The sequence below is a fragment of the Mesoplodon mirus genome (assembly GCF_964341445.2).
Source record: "Mesoplodon mirus genome assembly, chromosome: 3".
Taxonomy (NCBI): domain Eukaryota; kingdom Metazoa; phylum Chordata; class Mammalia; order Artiodactyla; family Ziphiidae; genus Mesoplodon; species Mesoplodon mirus.
In genome coordinates, this window is record NC_138978.1 from 191,570,573 (window position 1) to 191,596,727 (window position 26,155).

A 26,155-nucleotide genomic window follows, 5' to 3' on the forward strand; every position below is an offset into this window, starting at 1 on the left:
AATGGATGTGGAGTTAATTTATACCCTTTAAAAGATCACTCTTTTATGTATTCTAAACTAGAGACTGATTAATTTATTGAATATTCCATACACACAAAAAATAGCAGTTTCAGATCTGATGACATGTAAATCTATTTTCAATCTTTTCTGTAAAAAGCAAGTTTGTGGTAAGGTTGTACACTGGAGAGCACTGTTATTTCCTTTATAAAACATAGGGACAAACTACCAGGAAAAACAGATTTTACTTTTTTTTTTTTGGCTGTAGGCGGGCCTCTCACTGTTGTGGCCTCTCCCGTTGCGGAGCACAGGCTCCAGACGCGCAGGCTCAGCGGCCATGGCTCACGGGCACAGCCGCTCTGCGGCATGTGGGATCTTCCCAGACCGGGGCACGAACCCGTGTCCCCTGCATCGGCAGGTGGACTCTCAACCACTGCACCACCAGGGAAGCCCCAGGTTTTACTTTTATTAACTTTTGCTCAGTCTTTGATTCTGGGGGGGGAGGAATTGTTATGGGCTAAGTTTAATTGGCTGAACATAAACTAAACCCTTGACAATCGATGTTCTCGTGGAAGCTGAATTGTAATAGTTACCTGAGAGTCAGGCTGTACCTCTGTCTGCTTATCAGTTAGTGATTTCCAGTGACACAAAATAAGGATATTTTCTCTTTCCCTTAAAAACATTTTCCTTAATAAGTCAATACCATTTTTTAGTTAATCAGACATTGTTACAGTGAACGGAAAGAGATGAATTCTCTTATACCTGACAACACTGAGGAAGAACCTTGGAAATATGACTGAGGCACAAATAAAGAAAATCTGGGGAAATTTATTCATTGCACAAAGCTTTATTCATTGCACAAAGCTGCTTCTTGTAGAACAGAGAAAAAAATTTTCTTATTCTAGCTCAGAGGACTTCCCTAAAAAATTTACTTTACTACTGGTAATGAATAAGTTTCTGGTGAAAGTTTACCTCCAAGTTATGTGATCATTCTAACAGATGTGCTGTCTTCTTTTAGTCAGAGACAGTGATATGAAATAGAGATGATTGCATATTATTATAGGGGTGTTCTTTAAGATTTCAGTGATATGTAGTGAAGCCTGTAATTGCCTTATAGAAGTTGTCTTATTGGCCCACCTCAGCGATGCCGCTATCATTAAAAGGGGACACAGTGCTTTGAGTGTTACAGCAATAAAGCCTTTTCTTATCTTCTAATTCCCAGCATGAACTGGTCATTTCCTCTTTCAAAACTCTCCACTGGGCTGAAATTTTGGATGTTACAGCCAGAACCAACTTTCTCTTATGTTTCTGAAAAGAAATTTCTTTCTAAAATATTCTCTGTTTCAGACCTGAGTGAGGAACTCTCCTCTGAACTAGCACGTGGCCCATTCCGCATCACATTGTGTATATTTGATTTTCTCAATTTGTTAGTCCTTTTTGTTTGAAAGAAAGGATCAGGCAACCTGAGTCCAGAAAAGGCCTCACGATTGAGTTGGGGTATCCGTGGTTATAAGTGGGGAGACTTCTATAACCCTATTGAAGTGAGAAATGGGCTGAACATTGAGGAAAATGGGCAGTCTCAAGAGACTCAGTTACAACTTTTAAAATACGACCCTTACGTATGTGAGTTAGTGAAAACTTTAAAAAACAAACAGAATTTTACACTTGAAATAGTCAAGAATTCCTGCTTCTCCCTACTGTCTTGGTATGTAGTTACCTTGTGAGGCTTAATTATTCAGCCCCAATGATTAATATGTACCAGACATTCTTAGATTGAAACGTAAAACTAAATTCTTCTAGAACTGTTTTCATACTGCAACATTGTTAACACTCTGTTTTCTACATTATCTTTTTTATTGAAGTATAGTTGATGTATGATATTATGTAAGTTACAGGTGTACAGTATAATGATTCAGAATTTTTCAAGGTTCTACTCCATTTGTAGTTATTATAAACTATTGGCTATATTCCTTGTGTTGTACAGTATATCCTTGTAGCCTGTTTTTGAACATAAATTCATAGAATTTGTTCATTAAGTTTCTAAACAATGGCTTGTGTTTTAACTATTCACACAGTTGAGCCTGTGGCACGTTTCTCTGCCTCTTGGTTGTTCTGAGGCTCCTGTATCTTCTCTAGGGCTGGACTTTTAAGAAGAGACTGTATAACGGGGTCAAGTCCCTGGAAAATAAGGTGGACAAATTGTGTACCCAGGTTCACAGTGCACTGAACTGTTTGTAGCCTTTCTGTCATAGCCACTTGTTTAATCCACAAACTTCACTTACTCTATCTTACTCACAAGTCAAAGAAGTAAACATGGAACATGATCGTAAAACCTGTAAAATCTGTTCAGTAAAATACTAATATAAAATATCTGGTTGATATAATAAATAAAACCATTTCATAGTTAGTGCCTCATGTGTATGTCTGCCTTCCTGAAGACAACTCTAGAAAGGGTGTTGGCAATGAGTTCTGAATTCCCGTTAGTACCCTCCTCCGAGACTTTTACTAAATTTAATTCAACTTCCTAAAATTCCATTTAGAATAGAAGTACATGCGTTCTAGAGATATGAAAGCCCCTCATTTACAGGACCAGTTCTATTTTCATCACTATGACCATTCTTAATAAGAATGTTCCATAGGAAAATAATAATAATTCTGTTATAATAATGGCAGTAGTGCTGCTAACTAGCGTGAGTTCCCCAGCATCTCTCTCCAGCATCACGATTGTGTCAAGACTGCACAAGAACTGCTCTGTCTGCACAGAAACCCCTCTTGTTTGTTTTGTTTTTTAAAGCTGAGATTAAAGTTTCCTCTGGAATATGAGTCATTTGTAACTGATTTCACTAAACTACAGACCCAGTGTGCCCCCGACGACTGAAAGTGTTTAAAATGAGAGTGTATTGGTTTCCTAGGGATGCCTGAAAAATTACCACAAACTGTTTGCTTAAAACAATAGACATTTATTCTCTCATGGTGCAGGAAGCTTGGAGTCTTAAATCGAGATATTGGCGTGACTGGTTCCTTCTGGAGGAGAAACCATTCTTTGCCTCTTGCTTAGCTTCTGGGGGCTCCTGGCAATCCTTGGTGTTCCTTGGATTGTAGCTGCATCACTGCAGTCTCTTCCTTTATCATTACATGGTCTTTGTCTGTGAGTATGTCATCTGTGTCTCTGTGTCCAAATCTCCAACTCCTTTCTCTTACAATGACACCAGTCATTGGATTTGGGGCTCACCTTGATCCAGTATGACCTCAACTTAACTTGAGTTACATCTGCAAAGATCTTATTTCCAAATAAGATTACATTCACAAGGATAGGGGTAAGGAGATGTACCTATCTTTTGGGGGTATATAATGCAATACATTATAGATAACGTATAGATAAAAATATGGCAAAGAATTGAATGGAGGTGCAAGACAAACTACTGCAGTAATTCCTTGTTAATGGGACAGACATAAACATTTTGGTTCGTTTAATTGGCTAAAATTTAAATATTTTATAAGCAGTTTGTAGTTATATTATCAGTTATATTTTGTTGGTATCATTATGGTTAGTTAAAATTTTTTTAGACACAGATGGCTCAAACTTGAAGAAAAGAAAACATATCACTTTGTTGTACAGCAGAAACTAACAAAACACTGTAAAGCAATTATACTCCAATAAAGATGGTTAAAAAAAAAAGAACAAAAGTGAACTTATCATTTTTAATAAGATTCAAACTTTAGGAGCAAAATTAATTTGGGTGTGAGGAATTACAAGTTTTACAATTACAGTTAAAAGCTTGTTTTTTTCCCCTCAACTACATACAAGCTTTTTCTTAAAGACAGCTTCAGAAAAATGCTATTACTCTGAAATAGTCAAGATTTTCAATTTGCTCTATGATACTAGTTTCAGTAGAGTAATTTATTAGGATAGTTATTGCCAATCTGATCTAGGTCAGACTTTTTTAGGGTCCCGATATACAACTTACCTTTATCACATAATTGCTGTATTATCTCAATCTAGGAATTGCTTTCACAGAGAGCTAGACCCAGTATTTACTTATTATTTGCTATAAAGGTTAAAAATAACTAAAGAAGATAGTTTAGTATTTTAGGGAACACAATTACATCTTAAACTAATTTATGGAAAGTAATGATACATCAGGTCTCCTTATTCAGCTACCTTTTTTTTTTTTTTCCCCTCAAAGAGACTTTCTTGGAAGATTTAGTAGGAAGTAGCACTGTATAAAGCTGGGTATTCTATGAATGCTTCACAGAGATTTATTTTTATGGCAGTTAGACATTGGGTTGCTCTTTTCAAACTTTTTCAAGCTAAAATTAATTTCTAAATAGTGATCTCTATGTTATAAATTTGTGCAAACAATGTTTTGCTTTTTCTAAGAGGCTTTATATCCCTATGCAGATACTCCCTTAATTTAACATTGAAGAAAGTTCTAATATCCTAATTTCAAGTACTTGTTCTTTTTGGTTTCCTTAATTCTCAAACAGCAGTGTTACTTCTATTTCTGAGTTCTTGAATTTAACTGGTAAATAAATTCACTTCATAACAAGTTGTGTAAGGTTGATCATGTTCTGATCTGAGCTCACCTGCTTTGCTTCGTTTCTCACCTCTACCCTGTATGTAACTTATATCTGGTGATTCTGAAATATTTTGCCTTGTTGGTAGGGCACATTGGCTTTTTAAATATTATTGTTGCTTGTCTGAAACTTGTTTCTTGTAGCAGCTGCCACATGACTGCTCTCATCCTTCCAAAATCATCTGTCCAGCTAACTTCTCATATTCTCTTATCTGTGTCAGCACTTCATCCAGGACTTTCTGTTTCCTCCTTCCGCCTGGTCTAGATTAAATGTATGTGGTCAGATAAATTGTCATCCCTAACAGGACACTTTGAGAGTCAAATGGGGTGCTGATTAGATGAGGCACAAGGGAGACAAGACATACATTTTCCTAGGTATCTTGAGAGTTGTGGTCATGCTATAGCATATTTATTCTGGGGCAGTATTATTATTTTTTCCATGATACTGCTAGCTTCCTGTGGGTAATGATTATGTCTTTTAATTCTGGGACCCAGTTCCCGGCATTTCATGAATGCTTGTTGAAATGAAATAAAAATAAAATGAAATGAGTGAATGTATACATATGAAAAGCAGGGGCTGGAATAGATAAAATTAAGGCTCTTTTACATTGTAAAGGAATTTAACAGTCATGGTGACTGTGAAATTACCATTCAGCTCTCCTGTGGCAGGGAGTAAACTTTCCTGAGTTCCTCCTGGCTTTTGCCCTTCTGGATTCACCTTGACCTTTGCACTGTGCTTCTCATGCTGCTCCCAGCAGTGGGGATGCTAATGCAGGCTCATTCCAGCAAGAAGGTTTTTCATATTTATTCATTCACTCTGTTAACAAGCAACTTTGGCTGAAGGACTCCCCACAGACCTTGCAGATCTTTCTTAGCCCAGCACTGCAATCAGATTCTTTTCACCAATTCCCCCTCCCCCTCCCTTTTTCTTCACAGGCTGAGCTACCTCCATTTTTTTCCTTCCCTTTATCTACCATTGGCATCTCCCCCGATAAATTTGTTGCCTATTATTGTAGGTTGAATAATGCCCCCTGAAGATGTCTATGTCCTAATTCCCCACACCTGTGAATGTGTTACTTTACATGACACAAGGGACTTTACAGATGTGATTACATTAAGAACTGGGGAATGGAAGATTATCCTGGATTATCAGGGTGGCCCCAGTGTAGTCATTAGGTTCCTTATAAGAGGAAGGCAGAAGGGATGGAGAAAGAGGAAAGGCGATGTGACAGCAAAATCAGGAGAGAAGGAGAGTTGAGAATGGAAGCAGAGGCTGGGATGAGGCAGCCAGGAGCCCAGGCATTTGGGAGCCTCTAGAAACTGAAAAGGCAAGAAATGGATTCTCCCACAGAGGCTCCAGAAGAAACACAGCCTTTCTGATTTTAGCCAGTAGGATCTGCTCCAGAGTTCTGACCTTGAGAATTATAACATAATACATTGTGTTGTTTTAAGCCCTGAAATTTGTGGCTATCTGTTATAGCAGCCCTAGGAAACTGACATCCACCCACCCCCCCACATCTAGTTCTATTTTTTTTTTTTTTTTTGGTGCACTGCATGGCATGCAGCATCATCTTGCAGGATCTTAGTTCCCCGATCAGGAATCGAACCCATGCCCCATGCCATGGAAACATGGAGTCTTAACCACTGGACTAGCAAGGGAGTCCCTATTTTGACGTCTTCTTCTTGGGGATCTAAACTTATCACAACTGTGATTGTTTAAAGTTTCACTATCTGATGAAAAAATATATATAAATAATGACTTAAGGGATTATTCATAAAGTTATTTGATTGCGTTGTCACTTTTGAAAGTCTTTAATTTTTAAAGAAATAAAAGTTCTGTGATGGCATGAAGTTCCAGAAAGAAGATACTCTCAAACTTCAAATGGCAGCCTACTCATTTAGAAATATTATACCTAATATCTGTGCTTAAGGAAAGATATTTCACAGACATATACATTGATAAAATACTGAGAAATCATCCTAAATAATGGATGATGCCAGTTAGAGGGAGAAAACAGTAGTCTAAATCTTGTCCTGGGATATATTGCAGAGTTTTGTCTCTGTTTAGTGGACTGAAAAGCCTAAGCAAGTTCTACGAAGGCTTTTATTGTCCAGGAATGTGGACGGACAGTCAGACCCTGCCTGCCAGCCATTTAGCCTCTGTGCTGCCGCGTGCACAGTACAGCATTGAACCCACCAGGCAATGTTTTGTTCAAGTTCATGCTCTGGCTCCATCTGAGAACTTATGCAATATTGAAAACATTGTATTCTTCACAACAATCTTTGTTATTTGCCAAGTCCCTGGTAAGTAAGCCTGTTGGTTACTTTATAGACCAACAGGCTTGAAAACTCTAAGGTTTTCTTAGAAACTTAAAAATCAAATTTTCTGTTAAATCCAAAGAAAAGGCTGTAAAACATGTAGTCTTCATAGCTTTCTTCTTTATGTGAACGTATCATATCTGACCTTGTTATCTGCTCTGCTTAGGTTGCCTGTCCTCTGTTGAATTCTGTGGAGTGTCCTTGTTACCCTGGTAGTCTGAATTGAATTAACTAAGCATTAATGGCTCATATTGTCTGGGAAATTTGAATTCAAATGGATGGGGATTAATAAGATTAGCCTTTCTCTGAAAGAAAGAAACAAATTCCAGGAAAACTAGCATAAGCTCTTATGGTTAGGTCTTTCGTGTGGTTTTTAGCTCAGTTTCTCATAAAACATAATGCTAACATGGCAAGGTTTAATTTTTCAAATAGCATTTTGACACACCTGTAATTTTTAATTAACTGACCACAGTTTACATGTGATGTGGCAGCTACACATTCTGTATCACAAGAACAATTAGGAGAACGGTACGATGGACAGATAGACTAATTCAGATCTATCCTGATATACTATGTATCAATCAACTCACCAATTTATTTGCTGATGCAGTATTCACATTTTTAATACAACTTCTTTGAGAATTTATGTGTTCAGAACATGTATACCAGGCACAGAGAAAAACAGTTGCAACCCAATAGCTGCCTCCAAGCTATTTCACATCCAAGTAAGAGTTGGACAGGGAAGTAAATAAAGTGTGACAACGTGTTATAGAAAACACTATGGTAGCACTATGGGTAGGTGGAAACACGAAGAAGAGTGCTGAAATCTGGACTGGTGCGTGGGTTAGAAAAACCTTCCTGGAAGGGGTGGTGCCTCAGCAGAGAAGAAGGTGAGAGTGAGTGACCCGGGGGAGAAAGGGGAAGGAAGAGTTTGTCCCCACAGTGGGAACGGAATATGTAAGGTGAGAAAAATCACGCTGCCTTTGGGGAAGTGGTTGGCATTGCTATTGCTCTAAGTCAGGATGCTTCTGAGGTGGTGGTAAGAGGTGAGAATGAAGCGCTAGACTTCATGCACTCAGGGCCATACGAAGCTCCTTTCTTTACGTTCTTCCCTAAAAAATCTCTCTCAATGCCTATTATTACCTCCAAATTTCTTTCTCTTCTCCTAATTTTATTTGCTTTTTCTTCCTTTTCTTTTTTTATGGAAGACAATTTAGTTCAGATTCCATTCTTGAGGCGTGGCTTCCCCTTGGGGTATATCTTTTGAAACTATTTTTTCTTTGTTTGAGTCTTGGATTGTGATTTCTGATTTGTTTCTTTCTCCATTGTGCAATGTTGCCCCTACCCACGGCTATATTTTCTCAGATCTGAAAGTTCAACTTGGATGCTTGCTATGAAAGAGAGGTTAGAAAGTAGAGGGAAGCCTGAGAGGCTGGGTGTGCCATGTTTAAGTTTTCTAAAAAACGTGATACGAGATTTAAATTTTAGAAGGATCACCCTGGCAGTACTGTTTGGTAGAGTCAACTGATTGAGCTAGAATAGAGGAAAGGAATTAGGAAGCCAGGACAGAAATTGAATCAAGAAATAATAATGATAGTGGTGGGAAAAGTGAGGAAGGGATGGATTTTAAGGTACAACTAGTAAAATTGCTCACAAATTAAATTTGTGCAATTTTCTAGCTTGGGTGTCTCAGTGGATGCTACCTTAGCTAGAAAACATGGATAGAAAAGCAGGAATAGGAAGAAGGATGGTGCCTTCCTTTTTATTGACAATTTGAATTTGAATTGCTGGAGATATCTAGAATGGAATTGAATATATGGTTCTAGAACTCATGAAGTCAGTTCTAGACTTGTTATATGGATTGGAGTGTCATCAGTCAAGAGATAATAGTGAAAACTGTCAAATAATACACAGAGTTAATACAAACTAACATGTAACAAATACTGTGTACCAGGCACTGTTCTTCTAACTGCTTTACACATGTTAAGTCGTGAAATTATCACAACTCTGTAAGGCAGGTTATATTTTATCATCCCTATTTTATTGATGGGGAAACTTAGACACAGGGGTTAATTAGCTTGTCCAAATTACAGCTAGATGTGGAAGAGCGGACATTCCACTTAGCCTGTTTTCCATTCTCTTGATCATTATACTACCCTCTCAGGAGAAACAGAACAAAAGAGAAGCATTTGAACATCAGATCTCTGAAGAAACACCAGTGTTTTGTAAATTGATGGTGATAGAAGAAGCCACAAAGGAGCCTGAGAAAGAGCAGGGAGTAAGCAGAGGGAAAGAAGGATAAATTGCTTTAGAACAACAAATGGAAGCGAGTGCTACGAGGAAGGAGTGCTCAGTGGTACCAAATATTGGAGGAGAGCAAGTAGGTTGAAGCTGAAAAATTCCCGTTAAAATTAGCATTTAATTCTACGGTCTCTGCCTGTATTGCTCACAGACTTCTTACAGTGATGAAAAATAATTCTGCCAATATGCAGAGAACAGTGACTCCAAATAAATGTACTTTTATTATTGTGGGCGAGGTATTAGACTATTACCAACACTCCGTTTTTTCTCCTTGTGGGCACTAGGTCAAGTTGTACTTCTCTGCTGTCTTTGAAGGTAGGTGAAGCCATATGCCTTTCTTTGGACAATGAAATATAAGTGGAAACAACTTCTGTCACTTCTACATTTAAGCACCTATGCACATTTCACTGGTTCCCTTTTCTGCCTTGGTGAGCCAGGAGCTGCTGTTAGCTTGGGCACTGAGTAGCCCCCAGCCACGTCATCCTGTGCGGGACATGTGATGTGAGGTGCGTGTGCGTTAAGTCATTACGGTTCAGCCCATCCTGATGCACCCGTGGGTTAGTAGCATCTTCACTTTCCTGGGCTTTTTGTTTGCTTGTTTTAATTCTCATGGTCATAATAGATCGGTGTAGGAGAATACATTACAGCAGAGAAAGAGAGTATATATTATTATTATGCTCTTGGGAATTAAATACAAAAATATTTGACTAATAAAAATATCCAAGAAATTAATTAAGCACAATTTAATAATAAAATAGACATAGAAGAGTCAAGGGTTCTTTTTACTCTAAGTTTATAAGATCAGGTATATGGACAATCAGGTATATGGAGTATTCACACATATAGAATAAACCATGGTAGCAAACATACTTAGAAAGCTGATACAACTTAAAAAATTTGTAGTGAGTTTATAATAAATAAGGTTAAAAATCCATGTGGTTATAATTTGACCATCTGTTGATTGATAGGTAAAGACTTTTTACTGTTTAATTCCTACAGTTACATGAAATTCTACTAAATAAATACAGCCTGAAAAATACTTGTTTCCTTCTTAGGATTTATTTAGAGCTTTTAAACTTACAAAGCACTTTTCATGTACATGATTTAAATTAATCAACTGACATTTGAAATCTTTGTTTTTTTAAGAAGTGAGAAAACTGAGGATAGAAATACACATTTTTAAAAAAGATTTGTAATAAATTGTATTATTTTAAATTAATACTAAAATATTTTTGCTCTGAAAAAATTATGTGCTGCCTATAGTGAAACAAACTCACTGTAGCATTACAGCAAAATGAGTATTGTCATCATGGGGAAAAGGCCACATAACATCCTGTCGTATTTGTAATGGAATAGTTGGTGTTTGTAGTTGAGAAACTTAGGCGGGAAGGGCTTTAAAATGTACATATCATTTGGTCCTGTTTTTTAGACAATTACCTACTCTGTATCTCTTTTCTCCCAACTTAGCGTTCTAGAATTTACTTTTAATTAAGCATCTAATAATGAAGTCTGAGGAGCATGAATGTTTATCAGTTGCTTTGTTGAGTCTTTTTTTTCCCCCTCTCTATATAATGTGATCTTGATTTTCCTGGATTCACATTTCTTTTGAAATCTATGGACATTTCTTCTCCTGTGAAAATGTGAAAAACAGAGAGAGAGTTGGTAACTGTGACACGTCTGGTGATGGAAGTGGTCCAGGTGATGGGTTGTGTGGCAGATCTTGAAAAAGAAATATGGAGAAAAAAATCAGTGCAACAATGAAATTTCTTTAAAGAGAACCTTTTTATTCATTAAAGGTAAAGTTAAAGTTAAGGTTTGAGCAACCACAAGGATGGGGCCCAATATCGTGGGTCTATAGATAAAGAGATGATGAAGCACGTATCCACACAGGACCCTCATGTTCCCTGGGGCCAGGGTGGTGGGGAGGAGTGGAGACTGCAGGGTAACAGGAAGAGAGAATAAATGCAAATGAGGATACACATGGGTTTATAATAGAGGGCACTGGGGTCCTTCAGGTGCTGAGATTATTCTCACAAATTTGTCCTCTGTGAGACACATGCCAGGGAAGGAAGAGTCCAGTGATTACTGCCGTATTACGGGGGGGGGGGGACTCCTTGCACTTAGAAACCAAGTCTTACACGTCTGTATATTTCTTATTCTTGGTACCTAAAGGGAGAACATAAATGTTAGGTGATTTGACTATTGTAACGTATCTATTTCAATCAAATGGCAACAGTGATGCCAAAGAAATGGAGGAAAAAGGAAAGTTTTAGTAAAATTTATTGTTATCTAGGTTGGTCATATTTAGCAAAAGGAAAACAAAAATAACAGGATACCTAACTGGGATTTTAAATAAACTTAAATAGTTTTCTAGTATAGACATTTCACAGATATTGTCTCCTTATTTTATCTGGCAAACCTAGTGATATACCTCTCAACACCTCCTTGCCCTATGCCTATTTGAGTTTACTGTTTTCTTTTCTTGAAACATTTCTCAGTTAGAAATGATTAATGGATTATAGCCACAACTTTTAAGTTTGATTCTCGTCAACAAAAATTCCATCCCAATTTTATTATATCTTTTCTCTCTGTAATAATATCAACTATAGTGTTAGCTTGAGGGCTATACCTATAGAAAATGATAAAATCTACACTTCTGAGGACACTGTAAGTTGACATCTTATTGCAATTTTTTATGAAGTCAGACTGTGAGTTCACTGAGTACAAATAGCAACATCAAAATAGCATGAATTATATCTTACATTATTCTACTCAAGCTGACAAAGCAAAGGGATTTATAGCCACAGCTGCCATTCCTCTATTTAGGTATTTATTCATCTCTCTTTTTTCAAATATAAGTACCTACTCTCATTACTTTTATCATTTATCTTGAAAGCTGAGACTGGTAGGACCACATTTTCCTGGACTAGAGTATACAGAGGATTTTCTGAATGGCACTTAGAAATATGCATTCATTGTAGGTTTTATTATTTCTCTAGTTTTTTCCTGTGGGGTGAATTGGTTTATGAAGCTTTAGACTACAGAATAATATGTGGCTTATAGAGCTTTGTTTCTATTTTTGGAATTTTAGTTCTAGAATTCACTCTGAATGTATATTAATGATGAAGGAAATAAAAAACTGATTGTCTTAATACATGTCTAACTCAGACCTTTCTCATTATTCAGCCTTTTACATTTTGACATATTCTAAAAGGGGTTATTTTCCTTAACATGAGCACAGAGATCCATGTAAACAAAGTATATGTGTGATGTGGTCTTTAACTTTAGGCTTTTTACACGTAATGATAAAGTATCTCACGTGTGCTTATTCTTTAAAGTTTTATTATTTATTTTTAAAACTCTGTTTTAATATTGTTTCCATTACAAAATAAAACCCTGTGATTTGGGGCTTCCCTGGTGGTCCAGTGGTAAAGAATCCACCTTACTATGCAGGGGACGTGGTCCCATCCCTGGTGGGGGAACTGAGATCCCACCTGCTGCGGGGCAACTAAGCCCACGTGCCTCAACCACTGAGCTCACGTGCCTCAACTAGAGAGCCTGTGTGCCGCAAACTACAGAGCCCATGTGCCCTGGAGCCTGTGCGCCACGACTAGAGAAGAGAAAAAAACCCACATGCCACAACTAGAGAGAAACCCGCGCGTCGCAATGAAGATCCCGCGTGCTGCAACTAAGACCCGCTGTAGCCAAAAAAAAAAGCTGTGGTTTGGGATGCTATCTAGATGTTAGTATTTCCCAACTTTATTCATTAAGAAAATTGAGCTGTAAGTAACAATAACCAAAATAAACAATGGTTTACATGATTAAGGAAATAACACTAATTATCCAACAGAACCGAAGTGTAGAGTCAGTGGTTCCAGTGTTGGGTCAACAGCTCCGATATCCTAATGCTCCACCATCATTAAAGTATCAGTCTTTTGTTCTCAGTTTTGTTGCTTCTTGGTTGCAAGTTGGCTGCTACAGTTTTATCATCATATCTTCCTATTGTCAAGTTCAGATGCCTGCAGCTATGGGGTCAGAGTAGCTAAACAGCTCTCTTTTCTGTTTTAATCAGGGAGCAAAGTATTTCCCAAATGTTCTCCAGCAGATTTCCCTTCCTCTCTGTAGAATAGATTCATGTGAGTGGGATTCACTTTCCCATTTTGGGGAAGCCCACCCCTCCCGTTTAATAGGCTCCGTTAGGCTGCATGTCCTGTGTCCTGTTAGTGAGGTTTAACTCTTACCTTCCTATTCACAGACTTTGGGAAAATGAGATTGTTATGGAAAATTTGGATTCTAAGTGTTAATAGATGTTTCTTCAGTCCCCGTATCCTGTGTTTGCATTGTTTTAATTTTGAATGAAGTGGAGAATGGTGTTACTGTTATAGGCTGACGTTGATTTATCCTATATCATCTATATTATGCTACTAAATCAAGCCAAATCATATGATTTCAATGAGCTTATGGTATAATCTAATGATATAAAATAGGTTAATAATGAGGACCAATGCCAAGGCCTAATGATCTTTAAAATTTCAAGTGAAAATTTGTACTTTATTTCTGCCATGTTAAATGTGGCTTAATTTTTTTGCTGTGATTTTCAAATGTGGGTTAACTTTTTAAATTTGACTTTAAGACAAAAGGTGTCTTAATGAAACTAGGTATAGAGGAAGAAATTATTTCTGAGAAATGTCTAGTAAGAACCCTTCTTGCTGGGCCTTGGAAAAATAATAGCATTGACATTATACTTATTGAGTGATAGGTCAATGGCCCATTAATATTGTGTACCAGCCTCAAATTCATAGGTGTTAGTAGGGCAGATGATGTCCAGTGGGTACCAGGATAGGAGAACTGGATGGTTACCTCTGTAGGACCTGGTGAAAAGCAAGTAAAAATTTGGACCTGCAAGACAAAGTTAGAACAGGCATGTAAACACAAGTTCTAGACACCATTTTAGGATCTCAGAGACAGTTATATAACAGAAGATAGAAGAGCAGCCAAAGTATATGGGCAGATGAGGAAATGGAGTGATGTCATCTGTTTTCGGAACATCAGTATGATTCTGATGCAAAGACTGTGGGTGGATGAGGAAGTTGAGAGCTACCATTTAGTTCTCTGAGTAGGCACTCAGATTCCTCAGGTTGTAAGGGAAAGGTTTTGTTCTACAAGTATAAACTGAGATGAAATCTTAGAAAACTCAAAAGGAAAAGAAATCATGTCATCAAAGAAAAACAGTGGATGGGGCTTCCTTTTCTTCCCAACTCTTTGCTTCCATCTCCTAATTCTTTTCTGGTTTAAGTAGAAGAAACAAAATGGAGAGGTAAATAAAATTCTGGAGCATCGTTTTCCTTGTTTTGAGAAGACTGAGAAAATACTTTTTCATAGGATGTTTGACAAAGATGTAATTTTATTGATCTCCTAATTAAGTAACTCAAAGTCACAAAATTAAGTAGCACAGATATCCTCTAACAAAATGGAATATTCAATAAGAAGCGTAAGACATATAGAAATATATAACATGGAACTATAAATTAGATTTTCCTATTAAGGAAATATTATCTCTATTTATAAGAATTGGATAGCTGTTCTAGGCCTGATAATTTGTTATGGGCTTGGTGAAATAAACGAAGATCTGATGGCTTCTGTTCAGAGGAAGCTTACAATTTAGGAGGGGAGATAACATTCAGTTAACAGGTCTGCACTAACCTGTTAAGTTAGGAAGACAAGTCCCAAATCCCAGAAACTCAGTTTCTTCATGTGTAGGCCTTGCTCTGAAAGGTTACTTTCAGATTGTAAATTACATTGTTCTTGAAGACAGGGAAATATGTTATCAAATATATTCATCTCTCAGAAAGCATCTTGGACTTATGTATGATGATCAATAACAATGAGCAGAAAGGCAAAAGTGACATTATCTGAACATTTCTGTTGCTAGAGGGAAGAGTGCAGGCTAGAATCATGGCTGCAGATTTTAAGAAGGTAGATTTTTATCTGCTCATCCATTGACAGGCACTTAGACTGTTCCCATATCTTGACTATTACGAATAACGCTGCAGTGAACATGGCTGGGTGTATATCTCTTTGATATCCTGTTTTCATTTCCTTTGGGTATATACCCAGAGGTGGAATTGTTGGATCATATGCTAGAAGAAACATTCATGGCTGCACCAATTTACATTCCCACTAACAAGGTATAAGAGTTCCCTTTCTCAGCGTCCTCACCAACATTTATCTCTTCTTGGTGAAAGGCATTCTAATGTATGTTATACGTAGACAGTGGAATTTTACTCAGGTGTGAGAAAGAAGAAAATCTTGCCATATGCAACAACATGGGTGGAACTTGAGGACATATGCTTAGTAGATAAATCAGACAGCGAAAGATAAATACTCTATGGCATCACTTATATGTGGAATTAAAAACAAAACAACTAAGCTTGTAAAAACAGAAAGTAAAATGGTAGTTACCAGGGGCTGGAGGATGGAGGGATAGAAGAGAGATTGTTTAAGGGTCCAAACTTGCAATGAGTAATAAATAAGTCCTAGAGATCTGATGTGCTGTGTAGTAAGTATAGACAACACTATTGTATTATTGTAATCATCACACTTGCCAAGAGACTAGATCTTAATTACTCAAACCACAAAAAATTATAATTATGTGATGTGACAGAGGTGCTAACTATTGCTACAATGACAATCATATTACAATATATACACGTGTTAAATCAACATGCTGCATACCTTAAATTTACATGATGTTGTATGTCAAATATATTTCAATAAAAGTAAATTTTGATAGTGATAGAAAATCTTATCTTTAGTAAGGACTAAAGATAAGTCCTCAAAAATGAAATTTTGATAAACAAATCACAAGCTAATTAGATGAGAAAGAAAAGGAAGAGACATTTGATGAAAGTGATCTAGCTGAATAAATAATTTCTTTGAGGAATGCCGACAATGGTGTGGGCATAATTTAAATGGAGAGGGAGCGTATAGATGGATGGCCTTGTGCTCTAATATATATGCTGAGAATGACATCATTAAGATAAGGACTCCATGGGAAGAAACTTGCATAATGTTAGAAACAATAAAACAAAAATTTAAAAAATTTCCACCAAGCGAAGGGAAGAATAAAGATGAACGAGGCCTGTGTGTCGAGATCAATCACATAATATGAGCAATTGATGATGAAAAGCATCACTATTCAACTCTTGTGTTGCCCAGTTCTCTCTGTTGTGGAGACTGATTGTCAAATTTTTACGGCCAGGAGTACCATTGGTAAGATGATTACAAAGCCCAAAATAGTTGAGAAGAAGCAGAGAACTCATTGTTGCTTTGTGTGGGTTCATTTCTTCTAACGGTCCCGTTTTATCCCCAAGCACACAGGAAATGCATGAAATTGGTGAACTGCTATCAGTTATTTTGGTGGAATAGAGGCAAACAAAAGGAGTTCCACGTTAGAGATGGACCAAAACTTTTATTGGATCAAATATATGTGTAAACGTTCCATAGAGATTGGGCGAAATATAGAATTACTAAAGATCATTTGTGAGTTTTCAAAAAAGAAGTCTAGATTTCCCATTTAAAATGGCAGTTTTAAGTACTCTAAACTATACATTTCCTTCGCTTTAAAATTCTTAGTAAAATAATTAGAGGAATATGTTAAGAGACCTGATACTCCATGTGGATAACATGCTGGACCCTAATGTAGCATGTTATCCACATGTGAGAGACTTTGAAATTCTTTATTATGTGGTGCAAGAAAGTTCAGATTGGGAGAAAGATCGAACATAAATAATTTATTGATACAATGTGTGAAAGAAAAGTTCTCCTATAAAAACACCCTAGAATAAACCTAACAGTTTTTCCCTGGGTGAGAGAGCAGATATGAGGGAAGGTCGCGGAGCAGATAATTGGGCAATTTCCCCTCCTACTAAGATTTTTGGATACGTAACAGGTAAAGCGGGGACACTCAAAAACTGGCTCAAAAGGTAAACTTCTGTATTATGGCCACCTACAGCTTTAGCTCTTTTCCCAGACCAGCGCATCTGCAAATAGGTTAGTTTAAACTGCAGTAATCTATACTTTCCCTTATCCTTTCATTTGGGCCTGCAGTATTGGATCAGAGACCACACAGTCCCAGAAAGTACACATTTCTTTGTTTTTTTTTGGTATGAGACAAAACCACAAAACCCTTAGTTCGTAAGATGAGCAGTGAAGAAAAAAATGCTAAATGTACAAAAATATTGAACATCTCAACCTTTGGGGAAATATTAAGAAATACATTTGCTCTTTATGAGAGTGAAGAGGAAGTAGTAACAGGTTTGATTGTGGGCTGTGGGGAGTACTTTTTCCTCTTTCCTATGATAAGCAATTAAGTTCTGGGTAATTCACAAGTGGATTGGAAAGGGGGAGTGGCCAAAGCTAAAACCGTTTTTTTCCTTTACTTGGTACCAGCTAGTGTCCATGTGGTCTTTAATGAAACTAAGCTCTTGTACTGGAAACACAGTTTTCAAGAGATAAGTGCTGTAGAGATGGCATGTTGCCTAAACTTTTGGTTTGCTGGGTCAGCGCTGTCACCCTTAAGGTCACATTGAACTATTCAGTTACAGAATAGTTACTGAATAGTTGCTGAATAGTTACTGAAATTTCCTTAAAGGAACCACACGCATTCCGGTGAAAGGCAGCCCGGGATGCAGCACTGAAAACCCCCAGTCCTACCTGGCATCCAGAGCCCCACCAAGAGCAGATAGAAAGAAAATATTGAGGAGCATAAGTTTGGGGCTTTGTTTAAATTTCATTTCTCCTGTTCCTGTATCATCATTGCCTGTTAGGTTTATGGGCAGCAGGGAACTTGTTTGGTTCACAGGTCTTTGATTTGGGAGGAGCCAAACTCCAGGATACAGTTAAGTCTCTTACATACGAACGAGTTCCATTCCAAGAGTGCATTCGTAAGTCCAGTTTGTTTGTGAGTCCAACAAATTTAGCCTAGGTACCCAACTAACACAATAAGCTATATAGTACTATACTGTAATAGGTTTATGAAACTTTTCACACAAACAATAACATAAAAAACAAACCCCCCAAATAAAGAACACATTTTTAATCTTACAGTGCGGTACCTTGAAAAGTACAGCAGTACCAGCTCCATCACCGCTGCCTTTACTCTTGCTTCCAGACCTCCTGGGCTTGAAATAAAGATGCCGCCCCTGTACCCTGTACAGTGCTGTACAGTAAAGTACAACCACTTGTAGAGGATGCACACATGTGACAGTGTACGTCAGACACGTGAACTAACTTATGCGATTGGACAGTTCTCAGCTTGAAGATTCTTATCTAGGGGGACTTACTGTACAAGGCAGAAACCTCATCTATGTCTGGTCCTGATTTGGAGAATGAGATCTAGGACCACAAGGCTGAACCTGATGCTGGGGCTCTTGGGAGCAGATAAACATGTTTTGCAAGTGTTACCAAATGAAACTTGGGTCCGCTTGCATGTGTGCAGTAAAGCCAATCTACTGACAGTGGGTTGTGGTGAAGGGAAGTCCACATTTATTGCAGGCACCAAGCAAGGAGTCCAGGTAGCTAGTGCTCAAAAAGCCTGAACTCCCTGAAGGCCTTCAGGGAAAGGTTTGTAAAGACAGGGTGAGGGAGGGGGAGTGTGGGGTGTGTGATCAGCTCGTGGACATTCTTCTGATAGGCTGGTGGTGAGGTCATCAGGAGTCAGCATCATCAACCTTTTCCTTCCAGCTGGTCTGGGGTCTCTGTGCTTGTGGGCAGCATACACTTAACTTCTCCCATCTGGTGGGGGTTTCAGTATCTGCAAAACAGCTCAAAGGACATGGCTCAGAATATTATCTATAGCCCTTGAGGAGGAACTAAAGGTCCTTGACTTTGTTTAATGGCTAAAGTATTATTATTTTGTCTTGCTTGACTGTTTTCCTTTTTTTCTGCATTTTTCTCACTCTGATTAAATTTATTCTTTGATTAAAGTTTTTCTACAGACACAAGGCAGGCAGAGGACATGGGTTGGGGAGGGTCTATTCTGGGAGGGCCTCATAGCCTCCTGCTCGGTTACACAAGTAGGGGGAATGCAGTTTGTGGCCAAGGAGCAGACTATTGCAGATTAAAGATAACTGGACATCCTGTGGTATTCCTCTCATTAAAATACGATGTCTGTGTCCCCTCTGCTTGATCTGGGCTGGGCTGGGCTGGTGTTACCAGTAATCTACGGTAGAAGTGATACTCTGTTGGTTCCAGGCCAGGCTTTGAGAGGACTGGAAGTTTCTACTTTCTTCCTCCTGGGGCCCTGAGCAGCCATGTAAGAAATCTGACTCTTCTGCTGGAGGGACCATGTGGAGAGGCCCTGAGACCACATGGAGAGGAAGAGCCTAGCTGAGTCCCACCTTCCGGCTGTCTTTGCCCAAACAATACTGCAGTCCTGGAAGGATGCACATGAAGATGGGAGTGGAATGAGGCTGCCATGGACTGAATATGTGTGTCCTCCCCAAATTCATGTGTTGGAACTGTAATCTTCAATGTGATGATATTAGGACGTGGGACCTTTGAGAGGTTATTAGGCAATAAGGGTGGAGCCCTCATGAAAGGGAGTAGTGTCTTATAAGAAGGGACATGGGACTGATGATGTAAGGATACAGTAAAAAGGAATTCTGCACATCAGGAAGAGGGCCTTCACCAGACAGAACCAGCCGCCACGATAATCGTCGTCTTCCCAGCTTCCAGAACTATGAGAAATACATTTTTATTTAAACCATCCAGTCTGTGGTATTTCACTGCAGCAGCCCAAACTGACTAAGACAAAGGCTCTACAAGATTTCTCGCTTTAACTCCATCATAGCCATGGCCCTGTTGGAGCACAAACATAATGGTTAAACCTATGTGTTCAGAAAATAAACTGGAGGAACATTGGTGGTATTCCTATTCTGATTTTTCTGAGGCAAGGTTTTCCTTGAAATCCCTTAGGTTTTCTTAACCTCACACTCGAACTGGAAATGTCGGGGGCAGGGGAGGACTAGATTTGCATGTTTCAGCCCCTTGTGTGCTCTTCATTTTGTATGACAGCTGGCTATAGGATGCATACAATTTGGTGTGATTCTCTGTGCCTTAAGTGGGGAGGTCTGAGTTTGTGTCTCTGGTTGAGAATTCTAATTCTGGGCTCTGGGCTGAAACCTGTTGCTGATACGTAAATGAGCCACACCCTCACTTTCAGTTTTCATTGGTAACAAAACTGATATTTTGATCTTTAAATGCTTTTTCTATGTGTGTCTCTCAATTGGTTGCAAACTCTTGATGAGAGAAACGGTGTTACTTACTGGTTCCTTGAAACCCAAGTATCTAGATGCTTTTGTTAGGGCCCACCTCGTAACTCTTCAAGTGTAGATAAACAAGAGCACTCCATGAGAAACATGGGGTTGAGAAAAAGATGTAGATGTTTCATTTCATCTCAGTCATGTTCCCTGAGCAATGCTGATGCAATTGTAGCCTATTGGTAGAAGTATGTGATCTAGAAAATGATTTTTGTGCCCGTCAGTTCACTGTAGACCTATTTTTGCTAAACTCTTCAGTGATAAACTCAAGAGATGATTGGTTAAACTAAAACTGGTTTGAAAGAAAGTGACTTGGATAATGACAAGGTAAAACCTTTGGCTGTTGAAAATATATTTGAAGAAGTTAGAGATGCTTGGCTTTGAGAAGGGTAGATTTATGGGAATTTGAGAATTTTCGTCTGATCCTGTGCATTCATCACACGGAAGAAAAATGGGCCTTGTGTGAGCAGCTCCTGACTATTTTGCATTTTCAAGGAAGCAGATCTGGCTCCAATTTATTGTTTTCCATCACATGAGAAGGGTATCCTTGGGAGATGGTGAAAAACCTCCAGAGGTTTTTAAGCAGTGATTGAGAAAATGTTTGTAAGTGATATTTTAGAGGATATTCAAGTACCAGATAGCAACTAGGATATCTCTAAAATTTCTTCCAACCTTGACTTTTTAATCTCTTAGTTCTGTGATTTAGATTATGGGATACAATCTAGAGTGCTGTGGAAAGGTGGGCATAGTACATAAAAGATAGTGGGCATTGCTAACTGAAGTCACCCGAAATATCCCAAACAGAGGCCTCATAGTCCAGTATGATCTTTGGCATCCACCCCCATATAAGCCTCAGCTCTGCATAGCACAAAGATGATTTTATCATTCTGCCAGTGTTGATCAGACTCAGGAAAGTGTGCACACTCTAATGAAGTTGACTTGAGGCTGCTGTATGAAACCAGAATGCCAATTTATTCATTTACAATGAGAAATAAACCTGCTAATGGAATATATATTCAGTTCCTCTGGCTAACACTTCTCTTTGTATGAACATTATATTGGAAGCCAAATTAAAATCAGACTGTTGCTTGATGAGCATGGGATCAGAACAACCTGGGAAAGCTCTAGGAATTTGATGTTTGATGATGTCAAGCCATCAGAGCTTGATGCATCCTTCTCTGCAGTAAGGGTGTACACTGCCACCTGGATATAGCAGGTCTTCTTGTGTTATTATGCTTTCCTTTGGTTTGCATTTACTGGAACTGTCTGTGCTTCTCATTCAGCTATAAGTTTTCCTAGGCTTCCTGGAATGAGCCGTTAACTTTTCTTAGTGGTTAAGAATACAGGCCGTGTGAGTTCTAATTTAGGTTCTAACGCCACTGAAGTTTCTTGGGCAACTTGCTTAACCTCTTCACGGATGTTGCCACATCTATAAAAAGCATAATAATAGTGCCTACCTCTCAGTATTGTTATAATGATTTAGTGAGTGAATATGTCTAAACAAGCTTTGAATAATGCCTGGCAGACATTAAGAACTCAAATATTAGTTATTATTTTTGCTAAAATAGCCACAGTTAAGTGACTTTGTTCTGTGAGACACTGGTTTTATTTAGGTTTCTTTGGATAAAAATATTTCGTGTTTTTGGTTGATATTTTGATTTCATTTCACATGATAAAGTTACTGGCTTTATGTCAGTGTTCTTGGAGGGTATTTCACTATTTCCCTGCCCACCCACACCTATACCAACACCAAGTATGCAGGTAGAAAAAAGAAAAAAAATGGAACTCTAGGCTATGATTAGTCCAGGGAAAGTTCAAGATCAAATAAGTGTTGGGGGTGGGATCATGATGGCCAAGTAGGAAGATCCTGAGCTGACCTACTCCCATGAACACACCAGAACTACAATTGCACAGAGCATAACTCTCTCTGAGAATGACCTGGAGACTAGCAGAATGGCTCTTATACAACTAAGGATATAAAGAAAACACCACATTGAAACAGGTAGGAGGAGCAGAGACACAGACTAGTTAGGACCCTTGGTGCAGAGACACACAAGCAGGAGGGGGTATCACATATGTGGGAGGTCTTCCCTAAGGACAGAGGGATTTGAGCCCCACATCAGGAACCCCAGGCCTGGGGACCTGCTCTGGAAAGGTGATCCCCCATAATGTCTGGCTTTTTAAACAAGGGGGGCTTCTGTCCAGGAGCACTGGAGGGCAGTAGGAAACTGAAACTCTGCTCTGAAAGGGCGCTTGCACTAGCTCGCTTGCTCTGTGTCCCAGTGTAGAGGCAATAGCTTGAAAAGCTATATGTGAAGGAGATTCATTGTCTAGGGTGAATACCAAAGGGGCAGGGGTCTGTTGGAACTTTCTTAAGGCACTGAAGCACTAGTGGGCACCATTTAAAAAAAATTTCCTTCCACCCAGCTCTCTGGGAGCAGGCAGATGCCATTTCTAATATTTGTCATCTCCTTGCAAGCACGGTTTGCCCTGCCCTGGCATTTGCTGCAGACCTGCCCAACCCAACACACTTGCCTTGGCTGGCCCTTCTCCAAAGTGGCTCCTGTCCCACCACACCCAATGGGTGGCCTCAGTTTGGACTGGCACCTCCACAAAGTGTCTTCTGCACTGGACCCCACATGTCCACCAGGGCGCCTGCAGCAGTCATAGCTGCGCCTCACAGAGAGCTGGACCAGGGGCCAGCCCCATCTGCCAGTAGGCCCACAGCAACCACAGCACCGCCACGAGAGGAGGGCATATGCGGTCCACACAGGGGATACCTCTGGAGTTCCTGGCTCTGGTAACAAGGGGGAGATTGCTCTTCTGAGCCCCACAGAAGATCTACAAAAGGCCACAACAAACACAGAGAATTAGAAAAATGAGAAGACAAAGGGACAAGTTCCAAACAAGAACAAGATGAAACCTCAGTAAAAGTCCTAAACCAACAGAGATAAGTCATCAGTCCCATAAAGAGTTCAAAGTAAAGGTCCTAAAGATGCTCACTGAACTAGGTAGAAAAATGGATAAACACAGTGAGATCTTGAACAAGGAGGTAGAAAACATTAAAAAAAACCAGTCAGAGCTGAAGAATACAATAACTGAAATAAAAGTACACTAGGTAGAATCAACAGCAGCTTAGATGATGCAGAAAAATGGATCTGCAATCTGGAAGACAGGGTAGTGGGGAAATCACCCAATCAGAACAGCAAAAAGAAAAAAGAATTTAAAAAAATGAGGTTAGTTTAAGGACCCTTTGGGACAACATCAATCATACTAATATTTGTGTTACAAGAGTTCCAGAATGAGAAGAGAGAAAAGGGCAGAAAACTTATTTGAAGAAATAATGCCTGAAAACTTCCTTAATCTGATGAAGGAAACAGACATCCAAATCCAGGAAGCATGGAGAGTCTCAAACAAGATGAACCAAAGAGACCCACACCAAGACACATTATAATTAAAATGTCAAAACTTAAAGACAGAATCTTAAAGGCAGCAAGAGGAAAACAACTAGTTATGAATCAGCTGATTTTTTAGCAGGAACTTTACAGGCCAGAAGGGAGTGGCACATAAATTCAAAGTGCTGAAAGGAAAAACTTCCAACCAAGAATACTCCACCTGGTAAGGTTATCATTCAAAATTGAAGGAGGGATAGGTTTTCCCAGACAAGCAAAAGCTAAAGGAATTAATAGCCACTAAAATGGCCTTACAGGAAATGTTAAACAGACTTTAAAATATCTACACTAACCAAACCTATATACAGATTCTATGCAATCCCTATCAAAATACCCACAGCATTTTAAACAGAACTGGAACAAATAATCCCCAAATTTGTATTGAACAACAAAAGGCCTAAGTAGCCAAAGCAATCTTAAGAAGGATGAACACAGCTAACTGTATCACACTTTCTGATTTCAAACTGTATTACAAAGCTATAGTAATGAAAATTGCATGGTCCTGGCACAAAAACAGGCCCATGTATCAATGGAACAGAATAAGAGCCCACACTTATATATCAGTAATTTAGGACAAAGGAGCAGTGGGGAAAAGCAAGTCTCTTCAATAAATGGGATTGGGAAAACTCTGGACAACTATAGGCAAAAAAAATGAAACTGGGCTACTTTCTTACACCCTATACAAAAATAAATTCATAATGGATAGGTTAAAGCCTTAAATGTCAGACCTGAAACTGTAAAACTTCTAGAAGAAAACATAGGCAGTATGCTCTTTGACCTCAGTCTTAGCAATATTTTTCTGGATCTGTTCCCTCATGCAACGGCAACAAAAGCAAAAATAAACAAATGGGACTACCTCAAACTAAAAAGCTTTTGCACAGCAAAGGAAACCATCAACAAAACGAAAAGGGGAGAAGATACTTGCCAATGATATTATCTGATAAGGGGTTAATATCCAAAATATATAAAGAACTCACACAACTCAATATCTAAAAAACAAATGATCTGATTTAAAAATGGGCAGGGAACAGAATAGTCATTTTTCTAAGGAAGGCATATAGATGTCCAACAGACACATGAAAAGATGCATCACTAATTATCAGGGACATACAAATCAAACCCACCGTGAGATGTCACCTCACACCTGTCAGAATGGCTATTATAAAAAAGACCAATAAAAAGTGTTGGTGAGGCTGTGGAGAAGAGGGTCACACTTGTGCACTGTCAGTGGGAGTGTAAATTGGTGCAGCCACTGTGGAGAACAGTGTGGAGGCTCCTCAAAAAGTGAAAAATAGTACTACTCTCCAGTACAGCAATTCCACTTCTGGGTACTTATCCAAAGAAAATGAAAGCACTAATTCAGCAAGATACATGAATTCCTATGTTCATTGCATTGTTATCTACAATAGCCAAGATATGGAGGCAACCCAAGTGTCCACTGATGGAGGAATAGATAAAGAAGATGTGGTGCGTGTATGTATGTATGTATGTATATAATGGAATATTACTCAACCATAAGAAAGATTTAAATCTTGCCATTTGCGACAACGTGGATGGACCTAAAGACTATTATGCTGAGTGAAATAAGTCATACAGAGAAAGACAGATACTGTATGATTTCACCTATATGTGAAATCTTAAAAAATCCAAAAAGCAACAACGAAAAAACAAGTGAACAAAAATAAACAGATTCATAGATATAGAGAACAAATTAATAGTCACCATGGTCGGGGGGCGGTTAGGTTGGGTGAAAAAGGTGAAGGAAATGAACAGGTACAAACTTCCAGTTATGTAATAAATGTCACAGTGATGTATAGCAAAGGGAATATAGTCAATAATATTGTAATAAGTTTGTATGGTGGCAGATGATTACTAGACTTAGTCTTGATCAATTTGTAATGTAAGTAAACATTGAGTCACTATGTTATACACCTGTAACTAATATAATATTGTAGGTTGAGTCACTATGTTATACACCTGAAACTAATATAATATTGTAGGTTAACTATATTTAAAAAAATATTAAATGAGTGTTAAATATATGGTAAAATTGGAAAGCACCAAACAAATCATATAAAGTTCATTGAACATTTTTTAGGTATTTTGAATATAAGAAAAGATTATATTTTATGACACTGAATTTTTCTCTGAACACTAATGCTATACCTGGAAATATTTTACTTTGAAA